Source organism: Triturus cristatus, chromosome 12 (genome assembly GCF_964204655.1).
Source record: "Triturus cristatus chromosome 12, aTriCri1.1, whole genome shotgun sequence".
Taxonomy (NCBI): domain Eukaryota; kingdom Metazoa; phylum Chordata; class Amphibia; order Caudata; family Salamandridae; genus Triturus; species Triturus cristatus.
The window spans coordinates 391268342-391296212 of record NC_140595.1 but is presented as its reverse complement, the minus strand read 5'-3'; positions in this window follow the sequence as shown (position 1 = coordinate 391296212).

Here is a 27871-nt window from a genome sequence, read left to right as displayed (position 1 = left end):
CCTCGCCGAGAAAATCACCGCCGCGGCCCCAGCGAAACAGGAAGTCAGGCGTCCCCTGGGGGCGGGCCGCGGGATGGAAGCCTCACTCTGAAATCAGGAAGCGGACGGGAGCCTACCCCGCGCTCCTGTACAGCAAAGATCCAGGTGGGAGCCCACCCCGCGCTGGACGGAGGGAAGGAGTGCAGATAGAGCTGGTGCGGAGGGGGCGCGAGGCACATTGTCGGTGCCTGCCCCTCCGCGTTACTAGAAGCCTCGACGTTCCCACACAGCCGGAGAGCGGAGACGACGCGGGAGTCCCCCGAGCAGCCCGGTGAGTGTCTAGAAGGGCTGGGGGACTCCGCGCATGTGCTGGGGGTGCGGGGAGCCGTGCTTACGAGCCCTGTGAGGCTCCACCGACGTCTGGGGGCATTATCCTTTTTGAGTCCAGGAGAAGGACTCCAACGTGGGGGGACATTGTCGTTTCTGATCGCGTGGCGCTCCAACGGGTCCACAGTGTGCCTTGAACCCCGTGTGGCTCTAACATGGTGGCAGGGTTTGGTCGAGCCCTGTGAGGCTCCCACGAGTGGACAAATACTGGTCTAGAGCCCCGAGGCTCCATTCATATGGGGGCATTTCTTGTCATAGAGCCTACGAGGCTCGAGGGGACATTTGGTAGGGACAGAGCCCAGAGAGGGCTCCAGAGGCACGTCGGTGCCTGAGTTTCGTTCCACAGCTGCCCAGCACTTAGTGGGCAGCTGCAACGTTTAGGTTGGGGATAATTACGTTTTGCTCTGCGCAGCTGGCGCAGCCTGACTGGGACAGAGCGTCCTAGCCCCGACAAGGCCAGTTGGCCTAGGGACTGCCACAGGTGGTGGCTCATGTGAGTTTTGCGCTATGATTCCTAACCTGCACCTCTGAATGTATTTCGATGCGTCATGTGCCTTGATGTACACCGCTGAATGTGTTTTGACGCATCATGTGTTTTCCTTACCTGCACCTCTGAATGTATGTTTATGCGTCATGTGCCTTGCTTAACACCGCTGAATGTATTTTATGCATCATGTGTTTACCTGCCCGGCACCTCTGAATGGGTTTATGCGACATGTGCCATGTCCTACACCGCTGAATGTTTTATGCATCATGTGTAATGTGTGTTTACCCCTACAGGTATTGTGATACTTAGGTGGTTGTTTGTTTTCTCCTAGTACAGGTGGTGCTAGTGAGGTTCTGGTTCCCTGCACGATTTTCCTAAGGTGGTTAGGGTTGCGTAGGTGATGCGTACATGTTACCAGTGGTTACTGGTGGTGTTATATGTGTGTTTTGTGCTACAGTAATTTTATATTCTAAAAAGTGCTAATTCCTGACAGTGGTCCATGTGGCCCTGTCCCCTGTACATATAATCCCTTGTAAATTCTGCCCGTGCCTGTTGGCACATTGTAAAGTGTGTGTTTATTATCTAATGTGTTTTACTATAATACAAAGGCTATTTTTATAAAATACCTTGTGTGGAGTTTCCTTTGTGGTGGGCCTTGGGTGTTGTTGCTGGGTGCGCGCGCAAACGCTTTACACATTGCCTCAGAGATAAGCCTGACTGCTCGTGCCAAGCTACCAAGGGGGTGAGCAGGGGTTATCTTTGGCGTGTAACTTCCTTGCCCTGACTAGAGTGGTGGTTTCTGCCTGGCTTTGGCGCAAGCCCTAGCCAACCAGAAATCCCAGTTCTAACAAATGCCAATAGCTTAAACTCTCACAAATGTAAGACCTATTGCATTGCAAATACTTGTTTATCATTCCAAATACAGAAAAAGGTTTGTTTATGAAGAAGCAGCGCAGTACATTTGATTCATTTCTTTTTTAAGTTGAGTACGTATTCAGCTTGATAATTTTCGTCTGGACAAGCGATGCTGCAGTGAGTTTCTTTCTTTAAACTTGTCACTTCATTTACAAACTGGTTACATCCAGTTTAATGTGCAGCTTCGACAGCTAAAGCACCATAGCACCATTTTCCTCATATTGTCACTCAAATGTGTAGTATTATGCAACCTGGGCCAGTTTGCAAGCAGATGTTGAGAGTAGCCAATTTCTCCAATGCGTCAACTTCTGTATTCATTCTGAACAGCTCAGCACGGAGAGCAGTGGCAGTGTATGCAAATACAATCTCTAAAACTTTTGAGCCTGAGGCAAAATTATTAGCAGTCCTACAACGGTTTTTTTGTGCGTGCCACACATCAGCAGTGTGATGACACACAAGTCGGCCTTGAATTACAGTGAGCGACAATCTTCAAACAAAAATCTGAAAACATTTCAAAATAACAAAAAAAAAAGATAGCTGAGGCCCTTGTGTGACATGAACAGAACAGTTATGTCTGTCTCAGTCTTCAAAAATGTGTGCTCATTGAGTCATATGTGGGAGCAAACTTTGCGAATGTCGAGCTTAAAATAAATATTGATGCGTCATCACTCATTTGCAAGGGAGTAAAGTAAACCCATGCAGCCCCTGGAGTGTAAGGCCCCACTGCCCTTCAGAGGGCCCCATTCAGTCTAAAACTTATGTATAGTTGTGAGATATGGGAGTCTTGGGGGGCCTTCCGCTTCTGCAGGGAGGCCCCATCATTTTGTGTTTCACTAATGCTCACTTACATTCACCCTAGATTACTTGCCGTTTTTAATTTGACGGGTGCCTACTCCACACCACTTAGGCCATCCTACCTACTATGTAAAGCTCCTTGAAACAGTATCAATCAATCAAAAATACTTTCATTTGATTTCATAAAAATCATAAAAGGGTGGGCGTACCACCATGTTTCCAAAAACCGAAGATCAACATTTAAAAACTAGAATTTAAGAAGAGACAAGAATTGTAGGACAGTGAAGAGACTGAAGAGGATTGAAGCTAAATCGTGTCAACAGGCAATAAATAGTTAAGAAATGTAAAGTTCATTTGCCTCCTTTTTCCAAAAGTTTGTGACATGATGAAACCGTCCTGGTCGATTAGCCGCTAAATCATTACAAAGATTGTATAATCAGTACAATTAAATAGCTGTATACCATTATTTTCCAGCTGCTTTTGTTAAATCGCTGTTTTTGTCCAGTTCTTTTCCCGCTATTTTCCAAAAGTTTATTGCTCTGCAGGACAATTGAATAGACGTCCCTCCGAGGCATTTTATAACTGCCGCTCTGCAAGTCCTTATTTGTGCATTTCCTAGTGCCACCCGCAAGACACTTTTCCTGATTACTAATAGTCCGGAGCACATACATAGGTGATGCAACAAAGCCTCGTCCCCCTGTCCACATAGCCGACATTCTTTAGTTGGCCATGTGTGTTTCCATTTGGGGGTCAGGTCTTTCGTGGGGTATGCCCCCAGCCTCAGCAGCATCAAATAGTGCTTTTTATGATATGAGAAGTGTTCATACAGGTACTGTTGGGGTTTTAGAGTCAGGTACAATTGTATCACTGCCCATACGTGATTTTTTTTGTTATGGCTGTTTTGTCGATTAGTAAGGATGTTCGTTTGATCGTAATATTCACGCCTTTTTTAATCCAGAAAACGTTGTGATTGTCAACCATGCCTCCTCTAACTGAAGTGCCAGGAGCAAATTTTTTTGCAATTATGTGATGGAGTTGTTTAGCCTTGTTTGGATTTCAATCTCCACCCAACAGCGATGTGCTAAAGTGTTCTCTTCGGCTGCTCTCATCCTCCAGTAGTATTTAACTAGTGCACCTTGTCTGGCTGGTTGCTGGTTTTTTAATCCATATTCCAGGCGGATTTGGGCTTGCGAGATATATCGGGGAATTGAGAACAAGCGTTTGAATAGGGTGGATTGTGCTGTGTTTAGTGCTGAAGAATCTTTAGTATTCAAAATTTCTGAGCCGTAAGCGATGGAGGGTAGAAATTTAACAGCGATTACTTTGAGCAAGTGCCCTGTTGAGCAACCTGAAAGCTTTTGCTGTAGGCTTTTTAAATGCAAAAAGCAGTTGTTTGGCTTTCGTGAGGCCTTGGTCCAGGTGCTGTGTGTAGTTGAGGTGGCAGTCCAGTTGGAAACCTAAGTATTTGTACGAAGATACCCTGATCAACGGTTTCTCATCTAATTTCCAGATGAATTTACTTTTTTTACTTGTAGAATGGTGTTTGGAGAAGCACATCACCTTCGTTTTTTTATCGTTGATAGTAAGTTGAACTGAAGTGACATAAGCTCCAAGTTTGTAGATTAGTCGCTGCAGACCTACTGGGGTTTGTGCTAATAGGACTATATCATCCACGTATTGAAGACTTGGAGTTGGAATTTTGCCCAATCTTGGGGGGTCAGCTTGAACAAGCTGGAGGTGCTTGTCTAGGTCTGCGGTGTAGATGTTGAATAAACAGGGGGCCAAAACACACCCTTGTTGTAGCCCTTTGGATGTTGCAATCTTACTAGTTATACTGCGGCCATCTCCTTTCCTTATTTGGACCCACGTATCCGAGTACAGGTTGATGATGGCCGCCAAAAGTTTAGTTGGTAGCCCCCAGCTTTGCATCTTGGCCCACAGTTTGACTCTCGATATCTTATTGAACGCAGCTGTGAGGTCTATGAAGCATGCGTACAAGGTGTTGGAATTTGATATGGCTTTATTAGCTAAGAGCGCGACTGCAGAGATATTAGTGAGGGTGCCCATTCCTGCCCCAAATCCAGTTTGCGTGGTAGGAATAAGGTTTGTCCGGCGAACCCAATCCTCTAGATTTATCAACAGGTTCGAAGCGTACATTTTTCCCTCCACATCGATTAATGCTATTAGCCTGTAGTTGGTTGGGTCTGACTTGTAGATTGGATTTAGGATACTACCATGCCAAGAGTCGGGAAGCGTACTGGACACCAGGGCATGGGTGAAGAGAGGGGTCAGGAGCCTAGACCAAAATGATGGATCGTGACGAAACAGGGCATTTGGCAAGCCATTAGGCCCTGGTGCTCCTTCCGTTCTCAACTTGTTCATGGTTTTAAGGACCTGCTTTTGTGATATTTGCAGGGAGAAGTCGGATGTATCTAGACTTGAGGTGTCATTGACTGGTCCTGTACAGAAATCCCCTTTTAGTATTCCTTGAGTTGGATTGCCTGGTGATGGAGTTTCATTATATAAAAGTTCGATGTGGGTTCTCCAGGTGTCCTCCATTATATCCGAGTTGTGATGTCAGTGCCTGCCATTTATTAGTTGGTTGATGGTTTCCCAAAAGAGTTTTGAATCTCTTTGTTTGCTGGTGTGGAGGAGTTTTGCCCAGGTTTGTTCGTGGTACGTTTTCTTGGCCCCTCTGATGTCACGTTGTAAGTCTTTTCTTGTTCTAGATATAAGTAAGAGGATTTCCTGGGAAGATTCTGGGTTTCTATTTCTTAACTGTCTTGTATATTTATTCAAACGTTGGTTTTGTTTCCTCAAGATGTTGGTAAACCAAGCTGCCCCTGTTTGTCTTTTGGTTTTGCGGCCATTAGTCCGGTTTGGGAATTTGTTGTGTAATTCGTAAATAAAAGACTCCCAGGCGCTTGGGCACAATAATGCTGATTCAACGCTCTTTGAGAGGCTGATACATGTGCACATGATATCGTCGATGGTTTCACATTTCCAAAATAGCCGTTTAAGGTTGTAACTTTGGGTTGATTGAGATATCGTGTTATTTTTAACTGGAATTGCCGTGCTTCTATACAGCGTGAAGGATTGTGGTAAGTGATCTTTTTCCACACTGTCAATTATTTGAAAGTTTGTGATGTGTGAAATATGTTCCTGGTCCACAAATGTATGATCTATAGTAGAGCTTGTTTTTTGAGTTACCCTAGTGAAAGCTGCGGGGCGATCAGTCTGGCCTTGTCCGTTAAGCTTGTACATTGAGAGTTTCTCTAGATGGACCGAGCATCTGTTGCCATGTGTATCACTTCGGTTTGGAGCTGATAAGATGCCTGCTGTACTTGAAACAGTAGAAGTGTGATAAGAAGCACTAAATAAAACCAAATTATGACTATAGAAAAGCCATCTCCTAAAACTGAGATTTCTGCTTGATATCAGGACCACTTCTCACAATCAATTTTATATCATGTAGTACTTAATTCAAATTGTGAATTTGTCTTTACTAATCAGCTCAGAAGAACTGCAGCGTTGAGAGAAACAAAGTCATGTCCAAGACGTAACCAAGTGCTATTTCCTTGTCACACATGGCTGTGTCACAGAGCATCATGAGTGTGGGCATCTCACAAAAAGTTATGGACTGGTCTCACACACCACCTGGTGTCATGCTTCATCATTGACCAGTCCTCGCCACCTTAAACCTTCGTTTGGTAGAGGGCGGGCATACACTTGACGACAAGGATGCACTTCTAAATGACTAAGTGGGGGCCCGTGAAGTTGTGAGTGGGGTTAAAAATCATTATAGTAATCAGAAGTGATTTTTAATGTTACTGAAAACTATATGATATTAAAAATGTATGTGACGGTGATTGGGGTAATTAGTGTCCCCTAACCGTCTTGTGAATGGTCGACATGTTTCTGCCAAAGCGGCCCGGTTGGGTCCATGGCATTCATCAGGACCTAATAGTATATGGGGGCTCCGTTCTTACCAAGTGTTGGTAAGATGTTACCACTGTGTAGGTGTGGCGAAGGCCACACTTCACTTCCTAGAATGCTTCCAATGGTGAAGCCTAAAATACAAGAAAACATTTGAGAGATGAAGGTTAGTTGGAACTCGTTGGGTCAAACATACCTGTAAAGGAAAAAAGAGAAAAACAATGCATACATTGATCTCCAAGGGTGAGAAAGGTGAACGTGACTTCGTGACACTCTATTTGTGTACACATGTGTTAGATTGCGAGGGTGGAGGCAGACAATGCTGCCGCCAATCTTACCCTAATTAAATAGACAACTTGTCCCATGGGGGGAGGGGGCGGAGGGAATCCAAAGTTTTTTGTCAGCTCTGCAAAAGAAAAACAAAAACAAAGAACCAAAGTCTTTATCAGGCGTACAGGTGGAGAGGATTCTCCCACACAAAATGAAATGAGTGGTTGGTCATTCCAAATACCTTGTTGGACAAAGGAGAAGAAAAATATATATATAAAAGTATATATATAAAAGCAAAGGCCATTTGGGCTGACATACACACACACACACTCTGATCTTTCTGTTTCGCCCATACTCTTACTGTGACACATTTTGGATTGCTCCTAAATCCTATGCGTCCGCTCTCGATCCTCCCGAATGTAGGAAAGGGAGGGGGCGGATGCCGCCTTTTAAAGTGCAGTAGAATCGTTAACTCTTTGTAATGAGCGATAATTGCTTGCAGGTGTGCGTTTCCCGGTGTCCCAAGAACGCATTGCCTGGATTCAAAATGTCAGATGTGGGCGTGTATATGCCAGGACTGCGTGGGAATGGGAGCCTTGTTCGTGATGGGACCGGAGGCGTGCTAAGCAACTCTGTGGTCGGTAGAGGTGCTGAACAGGCGGAGGCCCGTAACGTGATCTGGTGCTGTAAGGGGCGTGTTACCCGGTGTCAAATACGAACCATGTCTGGTGTCAGGAAAGCGTGAAACCGGGTGCCCTATAGGTGGAAAAGCATGTCCCCACACCTAGAAATGACCCCTTTGCTCTCAACATGGAATTGGCCCAGTTCTTTCGCAAACTTAAACTTCGTGATTATTTTGGAGACACAACAGAAATCAATGAAGACAGCAAAAAATCAACTGGTTTACGTAAGAAGTCTACCTTCCAACCTCCAAATCAGAATATTTCATGTAAAATACTCGCATTTGAACAGGCTGTACTCAGGGATATAGAAAATATCAACTTTCAAAACACCAAAGGGTTTAATAACCTTACAGGGAAGGAGCGAACAGCCCTACAAGCACTTAAAGATAACCATAATGTTGTCATAAAACTGTCCGATAAAGGGGGCGCCATTGTCCTTATGGATCTTACGATGTACCGTGATGAGTGCTTAAGACTGTTAGCTGATACGAACAGCTATGCTATACATCAAACGGATCCTACTGGCCCAATCATGATCAAAATAGAAAACATAGTGGAGGAAGCACTCAGTAATGATTGGATTACAAGACAAGAAGCCGACTTCCTGATCAACGAAGAGCCAAGGATGCCGCGCTTCTATATTTTACCAAAGATCCACAAAGATCGAATGCCACCACCAGGAAGGCCTATCGTGTCGGGCATTGGGTCTGTGTTAGAACCTTTGTCGCAGTTCTGCGACTGGTTCTTACGGCCCATTGTAAAAGAAACACAATCTTACCTAAATGACACAAAAGACGTTCTCTGCCTCCTAAGAGATCTGGAGGTTGATATCACCAGCGACTGGCTTATAACGATGGACATCGAAGCCCTGTACACAAGCATACCCCAACGACGAACACTGGAAGTCGTAGAAAACATCATTCTACGAAGAGAATGGGACTTCATTACTCCCCAACATTTCGTAATGGAATGTGCTGAATTGGCCCTTACAGAAAATTTCTGTCAATACGAACAAGTAATTTACCATCAGATAACAGGAACTTCGATGGGGAGTACCTTTGCCCCCAGTATGGCATGTCTATACGTCCAGCAATTTGAGGAGGATTTTATCAACAATCCGGTGAACCCGTTTCGGAGTCACCTAAAAATCTGGAAACGTTACATAGACGACGTACTCATTGTATGGAAGGGAACAGAAGAGAATGCATTGGCCTTTGTCCACTGGGTTAATCTGCAAGAAAGACACATAAAATTCACTCATACCATCAATAAGAATCATGCAATCTTTTTGGACTTGGATATTACACTTACCAGTGAGGGGATAACAACTAAGGTCCATAACAAACCCACAGACAGGAACAGCCTACTCTTGTACGAGAGTTATTACCCGAAAGCCCTCAAACAGAATTTACCGGTTGGTCAGTTTCTCCGAATAAGGAGAAATTGCTCTGAGAAAGATACTTACAAAGAACAGGCAGAACATCTTGAAAAGAAACTAATCGAACGCCATTATCCAAGAAAAATGGTGAGAAGGGCAAACAAAAGAGCAAAAAACAACTCAAGAGAGGCACTTCTGGAGGATGTGGAGAAAGTAAAAACAAGCAGACCGGTATGTCTTACCACATTTACACCAGCATCAAACTCAATCCGAAAAATCATCAGAAAAAGATGGCATATACTAAACAGTGCTGGCAAACAATGGGAAACCCCCCTATTTGCCATCAAACGCAATAAAAATCTCCGGGATGAACTGGTACATGCCCAGATGACCACAAAGGAGAGCACAGAACAACCTAGACTCTGGGACCAACCACGTGTAGTGGGTCATTTCTCCTGCGGCGGATGCCAGTCATGTAATCTCACAAAAAACACCAAAGAAGTGGACATTGGCACAGGGAAACCGTGGCAGCTCCGAACATTTAGCAATTGTAACACAGAAAATGTGGTATATCTAATAACCTGTCCCTGAAACCTCCAATATGACAACAAGAAAGATAAAAACCCGCATTAATGAACACCGGAGCACGATCAGGTGTAAAAAAAAACAACACAAAGCTGACACGACATTTTTCTGAAAAAAGTCATAAGGATACAGACTTGAGCAGGACTATCCTTGAGGTCATGAAAAAAAGCAAATTTGACCTCACCAGAGCCCTCCATGTTAGAGTGCAACGTTGGGGGTACCGCCTACGCTCCCATGAGAAAGGCCTTAATGATGACATCCCATGGCTGCAGCTTACACGATAAAGAAAGGGGCTTTGAACATGGCACATGCCCCCTTGATAATGTAATGATAATTCAACATCACACACCTCTTCAATATAATGTTCAGTTGGAGGTTCATGAACATACCTCTTCATTATAGCTGCCCATCCCTCATAGTCTCCCTAGAAATTTTCTGGAGCATATTTTACCACAGACGAAACACGCAGTATACATCCACGCCAATGGGTGGGAGTTTCATTTTAGAATCTGTTCATTTTTTTCCCTTCCCAACCAGCCCCACTGGCACATGGCCACATTTATATTTATATATGACATACGCCTCATGTGACTCGTTTGGATTATCACACTAGGAGCAGCTCTTTGTGGTAAACATTTATATTGGAGGCTGCTAGCTCCTAGAACCCCATGCCTCTTGTTCCCTCCTCCACATATTTAGTGGAGTTCTTTTGTGATTTAACTTACGTACATCTGATGGCTGTGGGAACAAACTAAGGGGTGACTTCCCTAGTACAAGGGATCTGCTCTGTTATACAGATCTCTGTAAACAGAAAAACCATTACAGATATCTTTTGATCCTGTCCTTAAAAATAAAAAGGATAAACTTAGGATCTGACTAAGTATTACGTCCATATTACCCTACTCTTCAACATGGACACCGAACTCTCATTCGGGGATGAAATTCTAGCAGAGATTCTGAACACACCATCTCTACTAGCAGAAACCATAGTTACGCAAACAGTACAAAATTCAGATGAGTGGGAACCACTATCCACAAAGAAAAAAGAGCAAATCCGTACAGCTCTTCACGGAGCATTTATGACGGAATACCTCCGAAAGAATACGGCGCCCAGAGGACTGATTGTTACCAATGAGCCCAGATTATTCCTTAACAACAAGGAGTTTAGAATTAATTGGTCTAGCATTGCGTGGAAATGCACTAAAGACTGGCTCATCCTTATTATCAACACTGCTAGACAACTAGCAGATGCTCTCCTAGTGGAGATCCAGCAGAGCGAGTGCAAACTGAAAACTACAATACAACTCTCAGACTTCAAAAAGAAGTTGGACGAAATTAATAAAGACCACTCAGAATACAAAGAATACCTGACACAATCCAAGCTGACGAAATGAAAGAAAGATGTACAGAAGTTCAGCAAGGAAACGGCCTATCCATATGTAACGGATGAGCATTACAACAAACCGGCTCCGCATCAACCAGGGAGAAAGCAACGTTTCAGACCCACCCCCCAGAACTGGACGTTCAGTTCAGGAGAGGAGAGAAGTGACTCCAGCAGTGTCGAGAGCCCAGGACCACACTATGGAAGACCATCTGGATACCAGCCTCTGATGCAAGTACCACAACCATAACCACAACCCCCTTCCTCTGGCTACTGGCAACAGCCCTACTTTCCACCAGGCTTTGGATACCATTCAGGCCCTCCGTCTTTTTTACGGAGCACGCACGGAGCACGCACGCATGTGCACACGAAGACGGTGCACGCACCGTGCGCGCACGGTGCTCGCACCGTAAAAAACCCTAAAAAACAAAAAACTGTTTATAAGTTTATGGAAGATATTAACTATGCTGTTCAACTTTATCAAAATAAAAAAAAAAGAGCTGAGCCATTCCATAATACAGGATACAGCCAATCTATAACTATATATATAGGTAGTTTATTGTAAAATAAATATTTAAAAAATATAAAAATACATTCATAAATTAGCATTTAAAAAACCTTGCAAATTCACTTAAAAAACCATAGGTTTCACACATGTTATAGTTAGGAATTAGCATTTAAAAAACCTTGCAAATTCACTGAAAAAACCATAGGTTTCACACACGTTATAGTTAGGAATTAGCATTTAAAAAACCTTAGAAATTCACTGAAAAAACCAATGGTTTCACACATGTTATAGTTAGCTGGACATTTCACTCGTACAAAACCATTGAAATTCCCCCGTTATAGTTAGTTCAGCTAACTATAACTCGCGCGCCCGCAATCCTCTGCTGATGACGTCACATATTACATCACTCATGACATGGTCAGTGACATCACTCATGACATCACTGATGACATCTCAAATGACATCACTGATGACATCACTGATGACATCATCCATTGAGTATGTGTTTCTGAACAATTTTAATATGTTTAATATATATAGGGAAAGGCCTGTTGAAGAATGAGTGGCTGTACAAGTGTGTAAATGGACGATTTTCTTTTGTGCGTAACTGACTCTATAAGTGAGTCATTAAGTGTATCTTACTGCAGACTAGTGACTAAACTGTGTAAATGTCTGTATGTTTCTGTATGTTGGTGTGTAAGTGGTGGCATGGTTTTGTGAATACCTATATAAGTGTCTATATGAGTTATTGATTGCTTGTGTCAGTATCTGTATGGGTTACTGAGTGTTTGTGTGGGTAGGGTGTGTGTGACTCTATGCATAGATGTGTGAGTGGGTGATTCTATGGGTGCATGGTTTTAAGAGTGCATCTGTGATGGACTGTATGGTTGAGTGAGTGTATGTATGGGTGTATTAGGGATTGAATGTATATCTCAGTGGTACATTTGTGACTAACTACATATGTGAAAGGCAGCATATATGCGTATAAGAGTATATAAGTGGGTATATGTGAGAGTGTGTGATTGTGAGAGTGACTGTATGGATGAGTGTGTGCTTGTATCAATGATTCTATAAGAGCGTAAGAATGTGATACTATTTTTATGAGTAAGTGAACTTGAGTGTGTATAACCGCATAGGTGAGTAAATGGGAGCGTGATTTTTTGCATGACTGAGTAGGTGTGAGTGTACGTCTATGGATGATTGGTAGTGTGTGAGTGTCTAGATAGGTGCATAAATGCTTATTTTAGTCTTGTATGGAGTGACTGTAAGTATGAGTGACTGTACAGATGAATGATTGGTGGTGTATGTAGACCTAAGAGTTAATAAGTGGGTATGTAGTTATTGGTATTGCAGTATGTATGGTTTTGAGAATGAAACTCTTAAATTTTGAGTCGGTGTATCAAAGGTTATATTAGGGTGTGAGAAGATGTGGTAACTTATCACATGGATGATGTCATCAGTGATGTCATTTGAGATGTCATCAGTGATGTCATGAGTGATGTCACTGACCATGTCATGAGTGATGTAATATGTGACGTCATCAGCAGTGGATTGCGGGCGCGTGAGTTATAGTTAGCTGAACTAAGTATAACGGGGGAATTTCAATGGTTTTGTACGAGTGAAATGTCCAGCTAACTATAACATGTGTGAAACTTATGGTTTTTTCAGTGAATTTGCAAGGTTTTTTAAATGCTAATTCCTAACTATAATGTGTGTGAAACCTATGGTTTTTTTAGTGAATTTGCAAGGTTTTTTAAATGCTAATTTATCATTGTTTTATTATATATATATATTTTTTTTTTTACAATATGCTACCTATGTATATAATTATAGATTTACTGTATCCTGCAATATGGAATGGCTCAGCTTTTTATTTGTAATTTTAGATATAGTTGAACAGCATAGTTAATATCTTCTATAAATCTCTAAACATTTTTTTTTTCAAAGGGTTTTTACCGTGCGCGCACCGTTCGCGTACCGTACGCGTACGGTACGCGTACGGTGCGGCATGTGGCTTGCATGCGTACGTGCTCAGTGTGCGCATGCATACATGATTTACGTGCGCATGCGTACTTCGTTCGTGATATGTACGCGCGTGCTCCGTACTCGCATGCGCGCGTGTTCTTTTTGCGCATGCGCGCGTTCTCTGTACGTGCGTGCTCCATACGTGCATGCGCGCGTGCTCCGAATGCGCTTGCGCACGTGCGTCGTACGCGCGTGCTCCGTACGCGCATGCGCGCGTCTTAAGTACGCGCATGCGTGCTTGTACTGTGCGCGCACCGTAAGCGTACGGTGCGCGCACGGTAAGTCATGTGATCAAGAAACAACACTTTTCATTGGTTTATAGTAGGTTCAGTTCCAGAAACTTCCAACACCACACCCACTCCCCTCATTATTTCTTCTGATTCCCTGAGAGAAGGAGCTGAACTGTTTTTGTGATACAATGGCAGAGCAGCAGTCATCTTCTGGGAGTGAGCAGGAGACTCTTGTGAGACAGAGACAGAGGAAACAGAAAGATTCTTTTATCTGGCAATATTTTACATTTCCACAGGGGCAGAAGAAAGTCAATGCTCCCAAAGTCACCTGCACTCTTTGTGGTCGTGTCTTATCAAGAGGAGATCCTAAAAAGAAATACTCTTTTAGTATCTTCACTATGATCAGGCACGTTAGGGATGCACATCCTGTGGCTTATGCTCGAGCTGCTAGAGAAAACCCTCCTGCAGCTCAGCCGAGCACATCCGCAGCAGCTCAGCCGAGTACATCATCGGCAGCTCAGCCGAGCACTTCATCTGCGGTGGCAGCTTCTCCTTCTTCTACTCCTCTGGACATACACCCTGTTTGAGAGGGTGCATATACGGTGCAATACGTGTAATGCTCTTCTTGCTTTGGGGGAGACCAGCATTCCCCTAATAGATAACAAGATACAGCAGCACACGTGCGACACCCTATAATTGTTGCCATTCTTTCCTTCCTCTGTCCCTCAATTAACACAACGGCTCTTTTTAGAGCCACCTAACATCTAAACACTTTTTTTTTTTTTTAATCATTTTTTTTTTAAAAACAATTTCCCGACGTGCGCGTACCGTGCGCGCACGGTACGCGCACCCCTCGATTTTTTAAATAAAATAAAGTTTTTTTCACCCTTCATGGTCCTTCAGGGACCTCCTGTCAAAAGGTAGGGGGTCAGGAACTCTGTACCTTGCTCCCTTTTCACGTTCTCCACTTTTTTTTAAAATGGAAACACACATTTCTTTTTTTTGCATATTTTAACCCTTTCTAAATGATTTCTACCCCCAACATGACTTCTGCCTGCTAGCATAGCATTAGCAGAAGCAAATGAAGGGCAAACCCAATATACCCTTGAGGGCTTGGGCAGATGAATAGAAAAGGTAAAAATACCAACAAGGGATTTTATTTGAAACTAACTACTTAGTTATATATTTCAAAAAATTAATTAGTAGGTGTGTTAAACAGGAGTACAAATGAACCATTGGTTTGAGCAATGCTTCATGAAAACGGGGTTACATCAAATCCGCATTTCATCAAAAGAACATCTATTCCAGTGTAATTTAAACAGAGACTAATAAATTACACTGGAATAGATGTTCTTTTGATGAAATGCGGATTTGATGTAACCCCGTTTTCATGAAGTATTGCTCAAACCAATGGTTCATTTGTACTCCTTTTTATTTTTGATTTATATAAAAAGACTTGTGTTCAATTCACAAAAAAGAATCCCCGTGTGTGTGCTCTTTATACTTGATGATTATATCAGTTGATTAATATCCTTTTGGTGTCAATTTTAACACACCTACTAATTAATTTTTTGAAATATATAACTAAGTAGTTAGTTTCAAATAAAATCCCTTGTTGGCATTTTTAGCATAGCATTAGATCATGTAACACTTGTGTGTGCAGAGACGTCAGAAGTTCAGCACATAATGTTTCTAATCCAAAGAGCAAGAGTACATTTCACAGATGAAGGGAACAGAGTCTTCCTTTTGATCTTTAGACTCTGCATCGATACTTACTTATAGGTACCAAAAAACACTCAATTAACACAATGGCTCTTTTTAGAGCCAACCAACATCCAAACACTTAAACTTTTTTATTATTTTATTTTTTTTAACGATTTTTTTTGTCGCATCTCTATGCTTCCCCTGTGCAGGCGTACAAACTACAGCCATGCGCCGGCGCAGGCTCCCTTGCACCATGGTACAAGGATGCCTGCGTGGTGGGGAGATTGTTCTTGTGCAGGAAGGGACACCTTCCTGCACAAAAATAATCACAAGAGGCTTTTTACTCTTTCAATGCGTGCTGTAGAATGGAGGACATACTAAAAGAGGAAAAAACGAGGAGAAATAAAAACATTTCTCCTCGTTGTGCCTCGCAACACCACCTCTAGGGTGGCGTAGCATTCACACACATCTCCAGAGTTACGATTTCTCGTAAACCAGGAGATGTGTCTAGTTCTTTGTGTGTTGCGTGGGAACACCCACAACAACACCCATGGAACGCCCTTTCAACACACAGTGCTGCGTGTGAAGTGGCTGTATTTATGCAGAGAGGAAAAGTCTCGCAGGGTGGCTTTTCCTCTCCATGTAAATATGAAGGAGCTCCCTGCGCCAACAGTACGTTATGAAAAGTGACGTAGTGGTGGCGCAGAGGCCTTGTTAATCTGCTCCAGAGATGTTAAGGAAATTAAGGGTAAGACAGACAAAGGGAGAGAGACAGAAACAGAGACAGAGAGCAAGGAACTGAGAAGGAGTAAGGCAGTTAGAATGACTGAGACATATGGAGACAGGGAGAGATACATGGTTGAAAAAGTAGTGATGGAGGCAGTAAACCTAGGGGAGTAGTATAGAAGGAGTGAGGGAGTTACGAAAGAGCAGTAAAGGAAGAAAACAGAGAGAAGGGGAATGAGAAAAGCAGAGTGAGGAGAAGTGAAGAAAAGGGAGCATGAAAGTGAAGGGGTGAGAAATACAGGTATTTCAAACTTACCTGACCAACAAAATAACTTAATTGTAAATAAATGTTTTTTTTAATTGCTAGAAAAAAGGATTTCATTTCCTACATTTTCTTTCTCGATCTGAAATAAAAAGAAAAAAAGTATTAATATTTAACAATATATTTTAGAATACAGTACACATATTTTCATATTTAACAAAGTAATTTTTTGCCCTTTTTTTGCTGTTTTCAGAATATATTGAATTTCACTGCAAATTGTGAAATCAATTGCATTCATCACTTAACAGCGGGCAAAAAAATTAACAATCTGAAAGATTGTTTAAAAAAAGCCCTGAATCTCTTCTCAGTAAAACATACCTTGATAGAAAAGTAACATATATATTAAAAATATCATCTAAGAACAATAACTATTTGCAATAAATAACGTCTGTAAATCTTGTTGCTTAAGCTCATACACCAAAATATTATCTGTCAAAGAAGTCCACAGTAGAAATTTTTACCTTTCCATGAGGCCAAATGGTAATTTTAAAATTCTTTTTGGGTGAAATATCCAATATTAATCCTGTAAAATCGAAATAATGGTTTCTTCAGATACTGCAATTTGTATCCAAGATTTTGGTTTTAGAAAAATTAGGTAGGAATTTGGTAATTCTGCAGGCAAACGTTGCTTGAAAATCAATTTGGAATCATTACACAGTGTCCACCCTCTTTCACATTTTAGATAAACTGTGTAATGACCAGAAGTTATAGAAGGTCCATCATGGAAAATTGTTGCAACTGCAACAAACGTTTTTCCTGATATTGATAATTGATGTCCTGTAAACTTCTTTATTAAAGTGTCCAATTTTTATCCATCAGCTCTACAACGTTGCATCATTAAAATTACATACTGTCCATATTTCTTTAAAAATAACGTTGATAACATGTCTGGTTTACATTGAGAACATTCCATGTTGTGATTTGCATCTTTAACTAATTTACTAAAAGTCACTGATTTACTCTCTGGTAATGTTAAATATGTAAACCTTTCAGAATCAACATTAGAGCTGCATGTGTTCAAACAGTTTTCACAACTATGTTCCCATTTATATGAGAGACCAAATATATTTTCAATTTCTACCCCTTCATCTTCCAGTACCATAAGCATATACATTAAGAATTCCTGTGCATCTTGCTGGACATTTTGAGTAAAATGTGTACATCCTGAACATACATCTAAAAGATTTCTAACATCAGAAGCACTTTCTATTTTAGTTTTATCATTACTCAGCTTCTCATAAAGAAAACTCAGCAGAGAACAGAATCTTTTTTCATGATTTATTATTATCTGCTCTTGCAAACTTTCAAGATAAAATACAACATTCAGCACTACATTAGCTTAGCAGTTGACACCAGAGCTATTTTCAAAATGACAACCAACAACCTCTTCAACATTGTCCTTTTTCTTTTTGCTTGGAATCACATCACTCTCCTTTTGTTTTCTCTTCTGTACATCCTCATTACAGATATTCTCAATTCTCCTTTTCCGACAAACAACACGTTTTTCAAACACAGGATATTGACCTAAATGAGGAGCATAGCTTCTTCTTAATCTATTATATTCCTTTACACAGTTTGCATCAGCACTAACTTTTGACTCATCAAAGTCTGTCATGAATAAACCAGATATTTTTTTTCACGCGTGACCAAGCAACATATGCCATACCTTCTTTAAACACAGAAGATCCAATGTTTACAAAAGCACTATCTACAGTTAATCCTTGAGATTTGTGAATAGTTACAGCATATGCTAGAGAAAACGGAAACTGCTTCCTACGTACATATAAGTCTTTCACAAGCAAGAAACGAACTGAACAATGACTAATGTCTTTAACCTCTTCAATCTGATCAAATTTTATTTTTAAAAATTCAATTCCAACTTTTTTCTGGTAATTAACAAAACCTACAACTTTACCCATAGCTTCATTCACTAAACCTTTTTCTACATCCAAATTACGTCTTAAAATTACTCGACAGTTCATACATACATAAAGATTCTTTTCTAAACCAGCTGTTTTCGAGATGTTTTTATCTAGAGAATCCAATTTAGTTGTCAATTTGCTTGTCAATATAATAGTTATTCCTTCATGTTGTATTTTATCCACAGCTTCCAGTTTTACAATCTCTTCATTTTCCAATTTCAAAAGTTCTTGATTGAATATAGAGCATTCATGTAGTGTTGGCATTAAGCAGATTACAGTATTTTTTCCAGCAATTTTCTTGTATATTTTCTCTGGAACTATTTGTTCTGTTGGAAACAAATTACAAAGCAATCGACTCTGTAAAGCTTGTCTGCCATGTTCTGTGAGTAGTCCAATTCTGATATCTTTGAGAATACTTGCATAATCATCATCATTTGCTTGCCGCATATTGGTAATGAGTTCTTTGTACTCAAAGTATGTCCAAATATTCACATTACCTATACTTCCTAACGACTTTTTCGTGTCTTCATGTGTAAGAGTATGAAATACTGGTTGTCCTTTAACTGGAGTGAGCTGCAGTAGATCCCCAAAAACTATAACATGTTTTCCTCCAAATAGCACGTCATAGTTTGTCTTTAGAATTTGCTGCATTCTTAAATGCACAAAGGCAAGCATTAAGTTTGATACCATGCTTACCTCATCAATAACGAGAACTTTCATTTTTTTCAATACTCTTGAAACTTCAAAACATGCTTCTCCCGTTAGCTTGTGGTATTGTATTTTGTTCTCATGCTCTACTGGTAACATTAGCAAACGATGGAGGGTAATTCCTTTTATGTTATATGCTGCTAACCCAGTTGGAGCAGTAACAACACAAGACAAAGCTGAATCAGTTTTTTTCTGTAGGTAGCTTCTAATTACTTTAATCAAGAAACTTTTTCCGGTTCCAGCTTGTCCACTCACATACATTCTGATTGGTTCAAATGATGTGCATGAGCACTCTTTATTTTCATGTAGTAATCCATGATCAATTTGTTTTGTGACTTCCTCATAAATTTGTTGTTGTTCATCATTCAGTCGCTGTTCCAAATTTGGTAAGTTTATTAAATCTTCCTGAGCTTGATTCATAGCTGTTTCCACTTCAGTCATGGCTATTGCAGCTTCATTTTCTACGATTGGTTGTCCTAGGGGATCTTGACTGAGCGTCCCAGAGCTTTGACTGTCTTGAGAACTGTCTCTAGCTACTTCAGCTGCAATTGTTGCTTCTTGTTCAATTTCTTCATTTAACATTTGTACATAAGTTGTGAAAGTACTGCATTCAATGGTATCTTTGCATGCATTAAAGGAATCTTCATAGCTTTGAAAATGTCCAAGTAATTCATCCTCTGAGCGCCATGGTTTAAACAACTGTAAAAGTGCTAAGTTGTAAAATTCCTTCTTGTCAGTAGTGTCGCAACTCAGCTTCCTGTGATTAATCAAACTTCCTTTTGTTTGTTTTACCAAACATCCTTCCTCACCAATGACTTTATATTTTCCATTGTTGATGTCTTCTGTGGCATTCCGTTTATAAATGTAGTTCTGCAGCACTTCATAGAGACACATGTTCTCAAGATGATGACTTCTCTTTGGGTAATATGTGTCCAACATGTTTGTTCTTAAAATGTCTGTACTTTCTGGTTCGTACTCTGCTAAATATTCAATTTCTCGAATAGATTTCAGTACCCGATTTCGCATTCCTGCAAGGCCTAAACTTACCCAAATTATTCTTCTGAATTTGGAGCACAGACTTGCAGATGATAACCTATCTGAGCATTCGTAAGAGCCAATTTCTCGATCCGATAACATCTTTAAACTGAAACTGTATAGCTTTTTACTGACAGTCTTCTCGTGAGAAATCTCTTCCTACATTTCTTTCAATTCCGTTTTCTCAGATTTAGTGATGTAAGATGTGACATACCAAGCAACAGCAATAGAATTGTCAGCTACATTACATACTGAATATCCATGTTAGCATTCCACATGGATAAAATGACTGGGTTGTAGTCATTTATATATTTTGACTCTTCTTTTTTTCTTAGGTTGTAGGTATTCTTAGGTGATTTTCTTGTAATAGTATTAAGGGTGGGCGTAGTTCGCGAAGTAGCACTTCGCGAAGCTACGCAAAGTGAAGTTCGCACTACGCGAGCTACGCGTAGCACTTCGCAAACTGCGAAGTAACATGTTCGCACTGTGCAAGATGTTGTTTTCAATGATTGCACAGTGCGGACAAGCAACCGGCACTGTGCAATCATTGAAAATGGCATCTTGCACAGTGCGAGCTGTAGTTTTCTGCTGCTCGAGTAGATTTTTCCTCGAGCTGCAGCTTTCTCAACGCGAACTGGTAGTTTCCCATCGCGAGCGGTCGCGAGCATACGCGACCCCTCGCAATGAGAAACCTGACCTTCTCGCGTTGTGAATCTCGCCGGGAGGTTTATTTTCCATGCTCGCGATCGCGAACAAGGAAAAAGTCTCGCCAGGATGTCATTTTGCTTGCTCGCGGTCGCCAACTTGACGTTGAGGACCGCGAGCAAGCAAAAAATGACCACAGCACTACGCAACACTACGCTACGCGTGTTCGCACTGTGCTACGTGCAGTTCGCGTAGTGCGAAGTAGCGCGAACTTCGCAAACTACGCGAGCGTAGCGTAGTGCTTCGCCCAGGCCTAAATAGTATGTCGCACAGCTGACATAAAACTGTTTACTCTTCCTTTTGAAAGAACAGGTCGTGGAAATCCAAATCGACATTTTGTGTAGAATTTATCTTTACTCTTGTACTTTCGTCGACAGTATTTTCCACACCGATGACTTTGGAAATGTAAAACTTGCTCTTTTAAGTTTTTTTCTTCTGTGCTTTTAGGTATAGCACATGTTGCATATCCTTCAATGAAAGATAAAACTGCATCATCAGAATCTGTTCCAAATTTTGGGGCATCCTTGATCCACAACAGCATATGAATATGAGGAGCACCTCTTGCTTGGTACTCTTTTCTCCAAAAGAAATCCACAACTTCTCCAAGAGGTGGATTTTTTTATTGCAGATGAAGGACATCATAGCCTCAAATCTATGATTGAAATATCTGCAAACATTAACCGGATCCAATGAGCACAATTCTCCTGCTGTCTTGTATTGGATATTTTCAATATTTGAATTTGCCTCTCGAAGAAAATCCAGTAAATCATCCCAAGCGTACTCTGCACAGCTTAGGGTAAGGAACCATGTAGGAGTTCCTAAATTCCGTAACATACATTTCAATTCTCCATGGCGTCGGTACCAATATTCATTAGTCCCACGCTGACAAGCCATTAGATTAATCAATTGAGATTCCAAATGATCATCTCGTTGTTGCACTTTGTTCATAAAATCCTTTGCAGACACATTATGTAGATGTACTCCAGTTTTCAAAATGTGATTTACTGCATAAGATAGTGCTGATAAGTCACTTTAAAATAAAAGATGGAACAAATAAGGAATACTTTGATGAAATCTTGGATCTTCTGCATATAATCTTGTAGTCCGATACTCAGAAGCAGGAATCTGTACTGGACGTTCATCATATCGTCCACCTTTTCCTGTAGGAAACAGCTGGGGAAAACAACGAGCTTCCAAGCTCTCCTCCCATACACTCACGGGAGTTTCTTTTGCTTTTCTCATCTGAAAGAGATCAATAGTGTTTCCCATAACTTCTTTAGAATGAAGAGGATGTATGCTGAAATGTTCATACATTTTTTCTTCTTTTGACTTATCCACTTTTTCAATTTGCCCAGTTGGTATTCCTGTGTCTGCTAGTAAATCTTCTTCATCTTCTTCCATATAAATTGATTCATACCATTTAATATTTCTTTTCACATATAAATTTGCTCTTTGTACTTTTCGTACATCCACCAGCTCCTGCCAAATTTTCTTATTCTTTGTAGGTACACCATTAACCAGAATAACTAATGGTTCAGTTTCCAAACTATTTGCATCAATTGTTTCAATATTTTTTTTCAAATCTAATGGCAAATAGACAACTCTTCCTTTTAAACCTCTTTGTAAATCTGTAGGAGGTAATTTGCCTGTTTTGGGCTCCATACGAACTATAGTCTGAAACGGATGGACACATTGAATGAGTATAGACTCATACGTATTTAAATCACTAAGTTCTGCAGGAATATCAACCAATTCTAAATTATTATGTACAGCTCTAGCAGGCATGTTATTTTCTTCTAACTTGTTATAACAGTATTTACAAATATGGTGATCTTCACCCAAATCAAAACAATTTTCCAGAAATAAATATGTAGCAAAATCCATCCACTTAGAAATATTTTCTTTTTCACTTTTTTTATAGAGATCAACATTCCTTGTTTGATTTTTGTAATGGCTTCTCCGGCAACAAATACAAGTAATATTTGGTCTTTCATTAGAGATGATAGTAAATGTTGTCATTTGATCTTCAAATGTTTTATTAACAGTGAGTTCTACATTCTCTTCCACATTTTCTTCAATAACTGTGTTATTTCCTGCACTTTCATGCTCTGGACCAAAGTAACAAAACTCAATATCCTCACAAACCTTCTTCACATCTGTTACAGATCCACGGAACAGAGCATTATTCAACTCATGTAACTTTAGTGCTGGACTTTTAGCAAAATACAATCTTCTCACAAACTTTCTCATTTCAGTATGATGAACAGCCAGCATCCTAAAATGGTGAAAAACACTTTGACAAACTTTCATAGAAAGACAAGCCAGAGAATTTATCAATAGATTCCTGTCGTACAGTGCAAATACTATTACAATTCCAAGTGTACACTGGGGCTTTAGGACGTCTCCCCATAACCTCATCAGCTAACACTTCTTCCTCATTTCTTGGAACCATTTTCTCCTTTTCCATTACACAACCATCCTTAACTTCATAAGCTCGACCACTGGTGTCAACTGCATGCAGCAAACTATTACTTTGAAGATAACTCTCTTCATTAAAAAATGGTTCAGTACTTGAACTATGCTTCCATTCTCCTAAGAACACTTTACAAAAGTTTTTTTTTCACTTCTCTTTTTCTTTTTGACTTCATTACATTCACTAATTTATCTAATGTACGGATCCTGTTAAAAATTAAAATGAATAGTTTTCTTTTTAATTCCAAAGCCTTGGCAACAATTGATTCAATATGTTTCTTTTTCTTATAAAATTTGGCTTTCTTCCTATATTTTTTCACATCCTTTAGCAAATTGAACATCACTCTTCTCTCAAACATTTTTCTACGAATGTTTTTAAAATCTATTTTTCTTTTTAAGTCATTCTTTCTTACTTCTGTTTGTACATTAGTATTTAGTATATTATGTCGATTGTCTTGTTGTTTCTACTTGAAACACTATTTCCAGTGGATATATTTTTTACATTTTTTCTTGGCTTGAGGATATTTTTAAAAAAATCCTTAGTCTGCTTACCAGAAGGCTTTTTCTTTTTTCCAACATGAGGTTCTTCAACTATTTTTTTTTGTCTAGTTGTCTTCAAATATAGATGTTGTTGCTGTTCTTTTCTCTTTCTTGATTTTATAGGCATCTTTAATTTATTTCAGTCTTGTTCAGTAATACCTGAAAGAAACTAAAAAAAAAATACCTTTATGTAATTTATATATATTACTATATTTTTTATGAGCTTTTCAAATCATATCATATGAGCTATCCCTTTCCTACGACTGCAAGTCTTGCACAAAAAAAGCTACACAAATTAAATCTCTGACAACAATTCCTGTGTGCACACAGACTCATGGTGTGATTCTAGGCAGAAAACGATTTTTCATTGGCAATTTCAAAGCACATTTACCGCTGTGGTTTTGCAAGTGATAATTACTGTAAAAGCCTGACAGATTTTCCTTATAGTTTAGAGAGGCAGAAAAGAGCACATGTCCTAACAGCTACTTGAGAGCATGAGCATGTGGAACCTGAGTGAGTGATTAGACTAGAGCAAAGGAAATGAGCCTTGGTGACTTTGAATGTGTTAGTGTTACACACTATTATCTAAAATACCACACAGTGCTGAATACTTAGCATGGGAGTGCAGGAGAAGCTACTGCCTGTGTGATAAAAGCGTTCTTCTGGAGACTGTGTATTGTCAGCTGCAAGAGAGATCTGCATGGACACTTGCACAACTGCATGAAGACTGCACAGATGTATGTAAGAGTACATGTGGGGTAAGGGTTAATAGCAGTTTTGATCATGTAGGATCTACCTCACTCATGGCAGGAGTGGAAGGAAAATCTACCCTGTTGTTTTTAAATGTGTTAGCATTTGCCTCTCATTTGTGAGATAGTGATTTCTGCTGAATGCAAACCATCACAGTTCAAGAAAACAAGCTGCCCCTTTCCTACGAATGCAAGTCTTACAGAACCAGACCAACACGAATTAAATCTCTGACAACAAATTCCTGTGTGCACACAGACTCATGGTGTGATTCTAGGCAGAAAACGATTTTTCATTGGCAATTTCAAAGCACTTTTACCACTGTGGTTTTGCAAGTGATAAATACTGTAAGAGCCTGACACATTTTCCTTATAGTTTAGAGAGGCAGAAAAGAGCACATGTCCTAACAGCTACTTGAGAGCATGAGCATGTGAAACCTGAGTGAGTGATTAGACTAGAGCAAAGGAAATGAGCCTTGGTGACATTGAATGTGTTAGTGTTACACACTACTATCTAAAATACCACACAGTGCTGAATACTTAGCATGGGAGTGCAGGAGAAGCTACTGCCTGTGTGATAAGAGCGTGCTTCTGGAGACTGTGAATTGTCAGGTGCAAGAGAGATCTGCATGGACGCTTGCGGAACTGCATGAAGACTGCACAGATGTATGTGAGAGTACATGCGGGGTAAGGGTTAATTGCAGTTTTGAACATGTAGGATCTACTTCACCCATGGCAGGAGTGAAAGGAAAATCTACCCTGTTGTTTTCAAATGTGTTAGCATTTGCCTCTCATTTGTGAGATAGTGATTTCTGCTGAATGCAAACCATCACAGTTCAAGAAAACAAGCTGCCCCTTTCCTACGAATGCAAGTCTTACAGAACCTGACCAACACAAATTAAATCTCTGACAACAAATTCCTGTGTGCACACAGACTCATGGTGTGATTCTAGGCAGAAACCGATTTTTCATTGGCAATTTCAAAGCACATTTACCGCTGTGGTTTTGCAAGTGATAATTACTGTAAGAGCCTGACACATTTTCCTTATAGTTTAGAGAGGCAGAAAAGAGCACATGTCCTAACAGCTACTTGAGAGCATGAGCATGTGGAACCTGAGTGAGTGATTAGATTAGAGCAAAGGAAATGAGCCTTGGTGACATTGAATGTGTTAGCGTTACACACTACTATCTAAAATACCACACAGTGCTGAATACTTAGCATGGGAGTGCAGGAGAAGCTACTGCCTGTGTGATAAGAGCGTGCTTCTGGAGACTGTGAATTGTCAGGTGCAAGAGAGATCTGCATGGACGCTTGCAGAACTGCATGAAGACTGCACACATGTATGTAAGAGTACATGTGGGGTAAGGGTTAATTGCAGTTTTGAACATGTAGGATCTACCTCACCCATGGCAGGAGTGGAAGGAAAATCTACCCTGTTGTTTTCAAATGTGTTAGCATTTGCCTCTCATTTGTGAGATAGTGATTTCTGCCGAATGCAGACCATCACAGTTCAAGAAAACAAGCTGCCCCTTTCCTATGAATGCAAGTCTTACAGAACCAGACCAACACAAATTAAATCTCTGACAATAAATTCCTGTGTGCACACAGACTCATGGTGTGATTCTAGGCAGAAAACGATTTTTCATTGGCAATTTCAAAGCACTTTTACCACTGTGGTTTTGCAAGTGATAAATACTGTAAGAGCCTAACACATTTTCCTTATAGTTTAGAGAGGCAGAAAAGAGCACATGTCCTAACAGCTACTTGAGAGCATGAACATGTGGAACCTGAGTGAGTGATTAGACTAGAGCAAAGTAAATGAGCCTTGGTGACATTGAATGTGTTAGCGTTACACACTACTATCTAAAATACCACACAGTGCTGAATACTTAGCATGGGAGTGCAGGAGAAGCTACTGCCTGTGTGATAAGAGCATGCATCTAGAGACTGTGTATTGTCAGGTGCAAGAGAGATCTGCATGGACGCTTGCAGAACTGCATGAAGACTGCACTGATGTATGTAAAAGTACATGTGGGGTAAGGGTTAATTGCAGTTTTGAACATGTAGGATCTACCTCACCCATGGCAGGGGTGAAAGGAAAATCTACCCTGTTGTTTTCAAATGTGTTAGCATTTGCCTCTCTTTTGTGAGATATTGATTTGTGCTGAATGCTAGCCATCACACTTCAACAAAACAAGCTGCCCCTTTCCTACGAATGCAAGTCTTACAGAACCAGACCACCACAAATTAAATCTCTGACAACAATTCCTTTGTGCACACAGACTCATGGTGTGATTCTAGGCACAAAACAATATTCCTGGGTGATACCAGTACACCTTTACTTATGGTGAAGACATACTCCATAATATCTGACAACTTCAAGGCAGTTAAATATCTTCCAAAACATAAAATGTAAAACACAACTTTAAAACAAGAATCTCATTTACATTTTTTTTTATCAAAATGCACCACATACATCCCCTCTCAAATTCATAACTCACCTTTAACAGTAGTTAGTTGAGAAAGAAATGTGGCACTCACACAGCAGATTATCAGAGCCAGAATCTCTGAACTGTACACCTCTCAGCAGAACCAGTAAATGGCAATGTTTCCCTCTCTTTTTTCACACATATACATGTTAACTTCAAATCACAGTGCTTCCCACATTTTTTCAAATGGAAACACACATTTCTATTGGTTGCAAATTTCAACCCTTTCCAAATTATCCCTACCCCCAACATGACTTCTGCCTTCTACCATAGCAACAGGTCATGGAACACTGGTGTGAGCAGAGAGGTCAGAAGTTCAGCACACAATGTTTCTAATCCAAAGAGCAAGAGTGCTTGACTTTTCAAACCTAACAGCAAATCCAAAGTAATGTTCTGTGGGAACACATTGTTCTGAACCAATACAAAACATGCTTTTTAAAATTTAAACATACAGCCTAGTTTTTAGTGTAGAATGGTGTAAAACAGCCAATGAGTACTTTTTATTAAAAAAAAGTATGTAAGCCTCCATTTTACAACTATCTTTCTTTTCATATTGCCATTCTACTGAAAGACACCTTCTGAGTGCATCCAGATCTCCTTGAAAGATGTTCACAGTGTGGATTGTAGGTCATAGCTATGTCTTCTGGAGTGAAAAGTATGCAGAAAAAAGAGGTATTTTCAAAGACCTTGCTTTGCCAAATGTAGACATTAAATGGATTGGTCAGAGAGGGTTAAAGTGGCACCAATTAATGCCTTTGGTGAAATCCTTTCTACATCTTCCACAGCCTGACCTTATAATTGTGCACTGTGGTGGAAATGACCTAGGCACTTTAACTGGGGTGGGTCTGGAAATGCTTGTTAAGGACACCTTTGTGCAATTGATGTCACTTTTTCCACAAACTACCTTTGTATATTCTAATATATGCCAAAGGCAAAAGTGGA